At 35.4% G+C, this 9,462-nt stretch overlaps 1 long non-coding RNA gene across 1 annotated transcript; it reads right to left on the bottom strand.

The window, feature by feature from the left end:
- Window positions 1-4,314: 4,314 nt before the first annotated feature.
- On the bottom strand, window positions 4,315-9,171 carry LOC131237610 (uncharacterized). Its single transcript, XR_009167336.1, has 3 exons — window positions 8,880-9,171; window positions 5,767-5,853; window positions 4,315-5,108 (listed from the first exon to the last, which is right to left on the bottom strand). It is a non-coding gene; the product is annotated as an uncharacterized LOC131237610 (long non-coding RNA).
- Between the last annotated feature and the right edge of the window lie 291 nt (window positions 9,172-9,462).

Below are 9,462 nucleotides of genomic sequence, written 5' to 3'. Positions count from 1 at the left end.
CTTTTACCGACGAAACTTAGTTTTTCTTGTAGTGTAATGGATCAGACCAGGAAACTACAAATGATCTGAAAGCCTTTATGACTATAGCCAAATTCACTTCCTTAGATAATTGTGAAACATTTGATTACGAAACTCTAGGAAGTGACTATGAAAATGAAGATGATCTTCAAGTTGCATATGATGCCCTATATAGAGAAAGTTGTAAGATTGCGGCCAAATTGAAAATTCAAAAAGAAAATTGTGCCAAATTACAATTAGAACTTAAAAAGGCTGTTTTAGAAAAATCTTAATTTTCTGATTATTTTGAAAAAAAAAAAAACTAAGTTAGATTTAAGTCTAAAAATTTTTGAATTGCAAAATCTTAAATCTAAAAATGAGATATTAAAACTTGAAGTTTCCACACTTCAAAGTTCAAACGATACTTGGAACTATACCCAAGGTAATTAGAAACTTGAAAAGTTGTTAACCTTATCTCAACGATGTGGTGACAGATCTAGATTGAGTTATATTAAAAATAGCACTTTGGAATCTAAGGATTCTTCTCCTACTTTTGTAAAAGGAGAGTCCTTGAACTCTAAAGCAGAAAATCTAAAAGAGTTAAACTATAAAAAGAATAACTCCAAAAATACAAAACTCTTTTAAGAAGCTTCTAATATAAATAAAAATAAATAAATTCTGCCAACTACCACAAATATCAGAGTAACAATAGAAATCCTCCTTTAGCTGATAAAATTATAGATTTGCTCAAAGAGCTATTGAAATCCAACTCGAGTAAGAATGGAGTAAACAAAAATAGGAGAAATCCTAACTCCCAAACACAGCAAAAGGTAAGAGACCCTCCTAAACCTAAAATGTAATGAAATGGATTCTAAAGGTTAAGTGTCTTGTTATCCACACAGATTTCAAAGCAAATAGCCATTCAAGATGGTACCTGGATAGTGGACGTTCTAGACATATGACATGTAATAAAGATATTTTATCAAACATCTACTAAATCGATAGCAACTCAATTACATTCAAAGATAGTATCAACTGTGAAATTATTTACAAAGATAGTGTACACCTTCCCAACTTACCTATTTTCGAGAATGTTTTATATGATCAAGGCTTAAAACATAATCTTTTAAGCATATCTCAAATCTGTGATAATAAAGATAGTGTAAAATTTTCAAATCACGGATGTGAGATAATAAATAATAAAGGAAATGTGATATTAAATGGTCATAGAACGTATGAATATTGCTATATCATTGATGAATCTTGCTTAAAAAATCATTGGATTTTGGCTAAGCAAGAGCCTGAAAACCATTGATCCTGAAATACTTGCTCTATTTTCATCTATGTCTAAATAATTTGCCATAATTATTTTTGGCTTGGACTATTTTCTTAATATTTTCAAATGTTTTAGCATGTTTATTTGATATTACTTAGATATTCTCTTTGATACGCTTAATTAAAACTCCTTTAATATGTTGTTGCTTCTCTTGTTTAAATCTTCCTTTGTCAACTTGTGACAAAAGGGGGGAGAAAGTGCTCATATACTTAATGCTTTCCTTAGATTACATGCGATGTTTGCTTTCGTAAAGTGCTCATACATAACATGTGATACGATGATGTGATATGATGCTTAGATATGTGTATATGTTTGGAAGAAAAACAACTTGGTATATTTCTCAGGGGGAGCAACAGGTGGTGTACAGATAAGTTTTGACACTACAGGTAGTATACAGATGATTCTTGAACCAAAGCTTCATTTTAGATAATTGAGATCATGAGTTGTGGTTGATTGATGTATGTGTATGGTATGTTGAGATGCGTATGTATGTATATGTATTTTGTCATGAAATTGACAAAGGGAGAGATTGTAAGTGTTTATATTTATAACACATATAAGTTGTCAAATTTCAGAGACAAAGATATCGGTCAGATCATGGTACACTCTAGTAGTCTATGACATCTTGTGAAGATCGAATCAAGATCGGCTCACTACCAGGACAAAGGCTACGGATAAAAGCCGTGGCCATAGACCTATGGCTATGGTTTTAGTCCATTGCACGACCGTAGTCATAGGTGTCATAACAATAGGTCCTGAACCTATGGCTACGGATTTAATCCGTAGCCATAGATTACAATAGCTACAGATATAATCGGTAGCAACTATTTCTGTAGCCAAAAGTACCTATGGCTACGGATAGTATTAGTAGCTAAAAGTAGTGCTAGATCCGTAGTAATATGCCAAATTTAATAACAGCTATGGTTGTTAGATTACCAAATACGGTCTATATCCGTAGCTATTTCCTACATTTAAAAAAAATTATAATCATTTATTCCTTCAACTACCACCTGCATAATCATTCATTCATTTAATTGCAAAAATTCATTCATTTAATTAATTACAAAAATTCATTCATTTAATTACAAAAATTCATTCATTCATTCAATTACAATCATTCATTTATTCAATTATAATCATTCATTCAATAATGAATCAATTACAATCCTTCATTCATTCAAAAGAAAGTGAGTGTAGAGAGTTTCTTGGTAACCATGGAATCCACACCGGTAGTAGACTGAGAGGTCGGAGTTTGATTGGAAGGTGACTGCTTGTGACATTTTGGGGTCTATTGTGTTCTTGAAGGTCATGTCTCAGATTATGATGGCTTGGCCAGTGACTCCTACACCAAGAAATGACATTGATTAAATGGTTAGGATATGAAATGATAATGATTAAATGGTTAGAATTAACTAATGGCTAATGATTCTGATTTTAGTGGACCTGATTAATGAACAGTTGAAATTAATAGATCTTGACCATACATAAATAGTGGCCCAAAGAACCTTGAGTGTGATGGCTATCACCTCTGTATGAAGTCTTAGCCATCTAGAAGATTGACCCCAACATGAAGAGTCATGCTGCAAAAAATTTGTCCAATCTACTTTTTATAGTTGGGTCATTCGTATGGAAATAATGACCACCAACGATTTGATTTGACATAGATGTGGACCACCTTATGAGTAGTTTAGCTTGGTCTTTTTTTAGGAGATTTTCATGAGGGGCCCACATTTTGGAGGGCTCAGATGTAATAAACATTATGCATAAGATATGTTGGAAGTATCTGACCATCTATTGAAATTTATATGATGTGGAGTCGTAATCCAGATCAAACGGTTGGACTTGATTTTTTTCTACTGTGAGAATTACTCGATCTGATTCTCAAAATCCTCAAAAAGACAATCATGTTACCTCAGATCTGATATTTTGGCAATGGATCTATGCTCCCTACAACACCCTTCTGAAGTTCAGTAGCCGAAACCTGATGTCCTTCTACATTCACCTCAAGAAGAGATGATATTCCTTGATTCTCAAATTCCAAGTAGAGAAACAGCAAAAAATCGATCAAAATTGAAAAGATGAACAGAGAGACAGTTCATCATATAAAATTACAAGAAAAATGAAAAGAAGAAAATTTTAAAATCAATTCAGCTATACAGAGATGACGAAAATAACTAGAATCATGAGAAGGAGATAAAAAAAATCCACTTTTATTGTATCTTTTACCTAAAGCAGAGAAAAAAATCAGCTTCAAGTCAATGAGTCTATATCCAACTCTGCTTGCTAGAAAATAAAGAATTTCAGTGCTTAGTGGTTTGCATTGAAACTACACCCGAATAACTCTGCTTGCTCACCCTTTGGGGTGTGCATCTGATAGTTGGCTTGGGGGTTAATATTGGGTGCAGTCGTGCTTGCATGTGAGTGGTGTCAATGTTAGCCTTTGTCGCGGCAAGTTCAGTAAAAGAGAGGGTTGATGTCCAGTGTACAGCTAACTATAGAACTTTTGCCAATATATCATTTGAAACCCAACCACGAATTGGAGAAAATTGAGATGATGATGATGACTGGAGACAAATTACAAATACATATGTGCATAGTCCCATCACAAATCCTACAGATATGGATTTTAGGGTACATTGCTTTGTTAAGTTACATGTTTACATACCTAAAATTGAAAAGCTCAACTGACAAGGTTAAGACCAAAGCTTACAAGGTGCTGAAGAGGTATAACAGTGTGTTGCAACAAATGAGAATGCTGCATTACAAATCAATGCTTTCAAGAAAAGAAAAGAAAAAAAAAAAAAAAAGCTGGAGATCAAACTTGTCACCCTGCAATTTCAACCACCAGCTTGAACTGTGATATCATCCCCATGTCCATAAGATTTACATGTGTTTAAATATGTAATTGTGGTAAAATTTAACAGTTCATAAGTGTTCAACTACAGTTTGTACAACTTTTTAATAGTTCAACAGACAACTCACAATGGTTCAGACAGTTTTTGAGTTTCCAAGTGGTTTGGATTGAAAATAATTCAAGTATTCTTTAAGAAAAATATTGATAACAAAAACCCAAGTTGGATTTTCTTTTTTCTTTTTTTTTTCTTTAAATTTGTCTTTGAGGATTTAATATTAGATTGTAATTGATTGTACTTGATTTGTCAATGCAGAGAGAAAGAACCCTTTTTGCCTCAGATACCCAAGAGCTACTTGAGAATCTTGTATGTGCACAGTACATGAATTTGATGAAATGTATGAATAAGAAAGAATTTTTATTTTTTATTTTTGTTCGCAGAGATGGAAGGATGACTGTTGGGTTGTTTAATGAAGTACCTATCTAACAAGCTGGGACTGAATAATGAATCAGAGGTATTTAAAGAAATTTACTTCCATGCATTGGTCTAACACAACTATATATGTAGTTGGTTTGGTACCCCATACTTCCCTCTCTCTCTCTCTCTTCTTATGTGTGGCTGGTATTTTAGCATACAGCAAATTCAATTTTCATCAATGCAAATTTTAAGAGATATTGGTTTTATAAGAGACCACAAAAGAGGAAGATAAGCCCACATCATTTCCACCATAAAACTCATATACCCATTAGTGTGTATAACTCACAAGATTAGTCTTAGAAACCTGAAAAAACATGAGAACTAAAAACAGTTTTTAGTGGGATGCATTTCTTCTAAGGATAGCATAGTACATTACAACATACCCCTGTATAACTGATTCCTATGAGTTCAAGAATGTCAGGTACTAAAGGAAGCCTATCGATTGCCTGCATTAGAAAGTAACATCTATTAGGAAAACTACATTTAGAATATGAAGAGATGCTCTAATGCTTTCTTAGCACAACAAGTTATAAAGTGTTCTTATGGGGACACTAACATTGGTTGATTAATTGATCTAGTCTGTTCATTAGGTCCAACTCATTTTTTGTGGGAAAAGATCGCATAATTCGACCAATACCCAACCATTTGATCAATGGCCTTTAATATGGACAGTCGACATCATTTACACAAAAATAAGCCTAAGCAGTGTTACTCATCATTGCTGATTGCTTATGATTCATGTGTTGGACATCATATGATTAAAATCATCCATAGCTTGGAAAAAAGGATGGTTATATAAAATAAGGTCAAATCAAGGATTGATTGGATCATCCCATTTTAGTAGCCCATGAAAAAGTGTCATGGACTTAATGAAGCACTTATAACTAATAGGGCTCTCTGCAAGCACTGAAGCATTTCTCTAAAAAATGAAATGAGAAGGATTTAGATATGAGCCCATACAAATAAATTACAACCTTTATAATTTTTTTATAATAAAAAGAGATTTTTTTTTCTTTTATAATTTTTTTTTTTTTTTTTTTTTTTTTTTGCAATAGGAGAAAACAAACTATGACATTGAACAAGGGCATTGACACATGTCCTCACCGAGATCAAACCTGCCAAGCCCCACAACGTGATGGCTACTGCCAATGCAAGCACAGTCACTGCGTACTTGTCTTCAATCTTGTCCCACTACATGAATACGATTAAATAGCAAAAAAAAAAAATATGCTAGAATCAATACCACCTCCAAATTAGAACAACAAAATTGTCAAATTGCTATAGTTGTTGCTGTCGTTAGAGAAATGTCATATGCACTTAACATTTAACATTTCTATTTTCCTCTTATGTGTCACTTTTGTGGAAGATGTGAGTCCTCAAAAGGGTGAACTCTATCATGAAATCACAAGAAATGACTCACATGCATATGATGAGTCAAGTGTAGCTGACTCATCATACGCATGTGATGAGTAGTTGTCCTATATGATAGGCAGGGCCCGCCAGATTTGGCTTCTGTTATGTTTTCCTATATAGCCAAGTGTAGTTGTCCTATATGATAGGCAGGGCCCGGGACCTTTTTGTTGTGGCCTGCCTGAATGGCTGTAAATTTCAGTTCTTCTTCAATAAAGATCAGGTGGAATGATGTAGTTTATTATTGGAGTATAAAAACATATAAATGTTGATGGGAAATGTCACATGGACCATAGAATATATCACAAAATAAAAAGGTGGGACTACTCACCTTTACTCGAAGTTCCTTCGTTGGATGAGGTATCAGTAAAGCTCATATAGTGGTAACTTTAGGCACTTAACATGGAAGAAGGGAATATATGTAAGAATCTAGAAGCATTGTACAATACTTTTTCTTTCAAGAAAAGGAAAGAGAAAGAAGGGATTTTGTAGTTCTTAACATTTGGGTAATCCTCTTATAGCACTAGTGCCCATGGACAACAAGTAATCACTCTAGAAACCAGAACTGAGCAATAGAGAAGTCACTAGGTGGTTGTTCTTTGCATTGTCATGGCCTCGGATTGATCTCAACTTGCAAAAGAGAGTCAGCTCTTGGATTATTTGTGTGTATTAACGTTGTATGTAAAATAAAATGGAAGACAAGGACACAACTCACCTTAACGCCCTTTTCCCTCCTCCCTTACCCGAGCTTGGGACTGCAATGCAAGAAGTTGCATTGGCGGAGTTAAAAAAGGGCTTAAGCTCCATTTGGTTTGAGAAAAAATTATATTCATAAAGATTGATGTGATGACCAAATGGAGCCTAAGACTTATATGCAAATTTACTCACCAATCAACACAGGTTGGAATCGTCGAGCTAATGCTTTATCCTTTTCAAAATGCATCCTATGTTCATAAATAGAACCTGAATGTTCTTAGTGCATGCCGCCCTGCAATTGGATGAGTTCAAATGTATTGCGCAAATTTCAAAACAAAGTAATGGGTGTCTATAACTATGGACCCACCTCTCATAGTTGTGAACTTTAATGTGAGTAAACATTGGTTGGATGGTCAAAACTGGATGATCGATGATGATATCTAGACTACAATAAATAAAGCTACCATAAATAAAATAGAAGAGATTAAATTAAAGAGATTAAATGAGTTTAGATGTGCCCTCTATGATTAAACTAAGATAAAAATAAGCCATTTAAATGTGTTTAACTCAATCCAAAAGTCTGAAACCATTTAGTTCCAAATACTTAATAAAAAATCCTCCCATTTAGTCATCATCCATTTCTGTCTACAACCTACAAAAAATAACAAAAATAAATCAATTAGTATTCAAGATCTCATACATTAAGTTCTACTGCTTAAATAAAATACAATAAAATAAATAAGTAGGTTGTTCTAATCATAAATTGGCACACAGGTGTACGCCAAATGTGAATTGTTGCCAGTTCCTTTAATCATCCATCTTTTTTCTTCATGAGACCCACCAGAGACCTCATCAACCTAATTTTTGGTTACATGGAGGTGTTCACTTGATGAATGCCCCAAACTCATACATGGTGCCACACTTGCATGTATTGGGCGTAGGAACCAAATTCCTACAATGATTGACCCTATCAGGGCTCTAAGATAATATACAAATAGATGACAAGCACAACATTATTTAGTTAAAGAAAGCATACATAGTTTTTGTGTATAATTATGTTAAGTGTGATTTCATCTTTTTTTTTTTAAACCTATTAAAAAAAAACCAGTTGTATATTGATATGGACAAGTATACAATATGACGATTCGGGAGGGCCCAGCTAAACACCAGGCCACTCCTATCATATGGAACCGAGTCAACTCGGCCAAGCCGTCTTGGTTTTGATGGCAAGTAAAAGAAGTCAGTAGATGGAAATGTGACTAAAACAGAACAACTCAAGGTGAGTCATACCGGTTTCCATTTCCTGGCGGGTCTTACCCCAAAGGTGCTATTTAAAACTGCCATGTGATGCATGAATGATGTCTTTCTCTATCCCTTGTTGGATTGAGTTATTATATGACGCTTGGTTAAGCAAACCGAAAACATACAAGACTTAGGAGTTTGTTTCTAGAACACTTGAGCAGTCCATCAGCTTGGCCCAAACACCCAGCTGCCCTTGCCTTAAGATCAGGCCACATGACTCACCAGGTGGACCACATCTACCAAACTAATAGAAGCCCAGAAAAACATTTGCCCAAAATTTTCTAAACTATTCATTTTTTCTAACATTATGGCCTGCCTGATGAGCAAATGGCCTGATTTCAAGCGTGGGGCATCTACATGGTGGGCTCCACCTAATGGGCACCCTAGATCTCACCGAGTGTACCACATTGGTGCATGTGGTGGTGTGTATTGGAGCTGTATCATTTAGTGTTGAATTTGCAAACCTCTCCACCTTGCAGAATCTTAAATCTATAGCTCTATGTTGATATCTTGTCTGATTTGTTTTCTTCATTTACAAGCAGAAATACATAAAATCAACAGAAAGAAGCCTTAGAAATGGATGAAGTTTGTAAAGAGCTGGATGAACTTAAAGCAGCAATGAAAAAGCTCACGACTGACTATCACGCAAAAGTCGATTCGGGAGGGCCTATTTGTTTACCAATCGTGGTTGAAGCATTTCTTCAAACATGTAGGGGGCCAAGGACAGCGGCGGACATGGCTGCCGTCACCATGGATGCTGCCTAATTTCTAGCCATCAAAAGAGGAAAATAGAGAGAAACAGAGAGTACCTTCTAGTGCCTTCTCAGATTTCTTCTATTCTCTTCACTGTTGATGACCACAGAATAGGGTTTGGACATTCAATATTTGAGAGAGAGAGAGAGATACCAAGGACGATGAGGGGATGATGGGAAGAAACCCTTTGTTTTTACCTGAAGGGAAGAAACCTTCCAACCACAAGGAGAGTGGCAGCGAGATGGGAAGAAACCCTCTGTTTTTACCTGATAGGAAGAAACCTTCCGTCCACACGAAGAGTGGCAGCAAGATTAAGAGAGGGAGCACGAGAGAGCGAGAGGGAGACGGTGAGGGAGCACGAGAGAGCGAGAGCGAGAGCGAGAGGGAGAGGGAGGGTTTAGGAGGCCGAATCATGTGAATCCAAAATTTCTATGACTGCCAAAAGGGTTTTAATGGTAGGCGTTCAATCCTCCACTGCTTTATACAGTGTGGTCCTCTTGATTTTTTTTATCTGTCTTATTTTTTGTCTCAAGCCTTATGACGAGGTCACCAAGTGGACAGACGGTTTGGATATAACTCATACATCATGATGCGATCCACAGAACTTTGTAACGTTAATACACCAAATCACATAGACGG

The sequence above is a fragment of the Magnolia sinica genome, chromosome 1 (genome assembly GCF_029962835.1).
Source record: "Magnolia sinica isolate HGM2019 chromosome 1, MsV1, whole genome shotgun sequence".
Lineage (NCBI taxonomy): Eukaryota > Viridiplantae > Streptophyta > Magnoliopsida > Magnoliales > Magnoliaceae > Magnolia > Magnolia sinica.
This window is presented reverse-complemented; position numbering and strand designations above follow the sequence as displayed.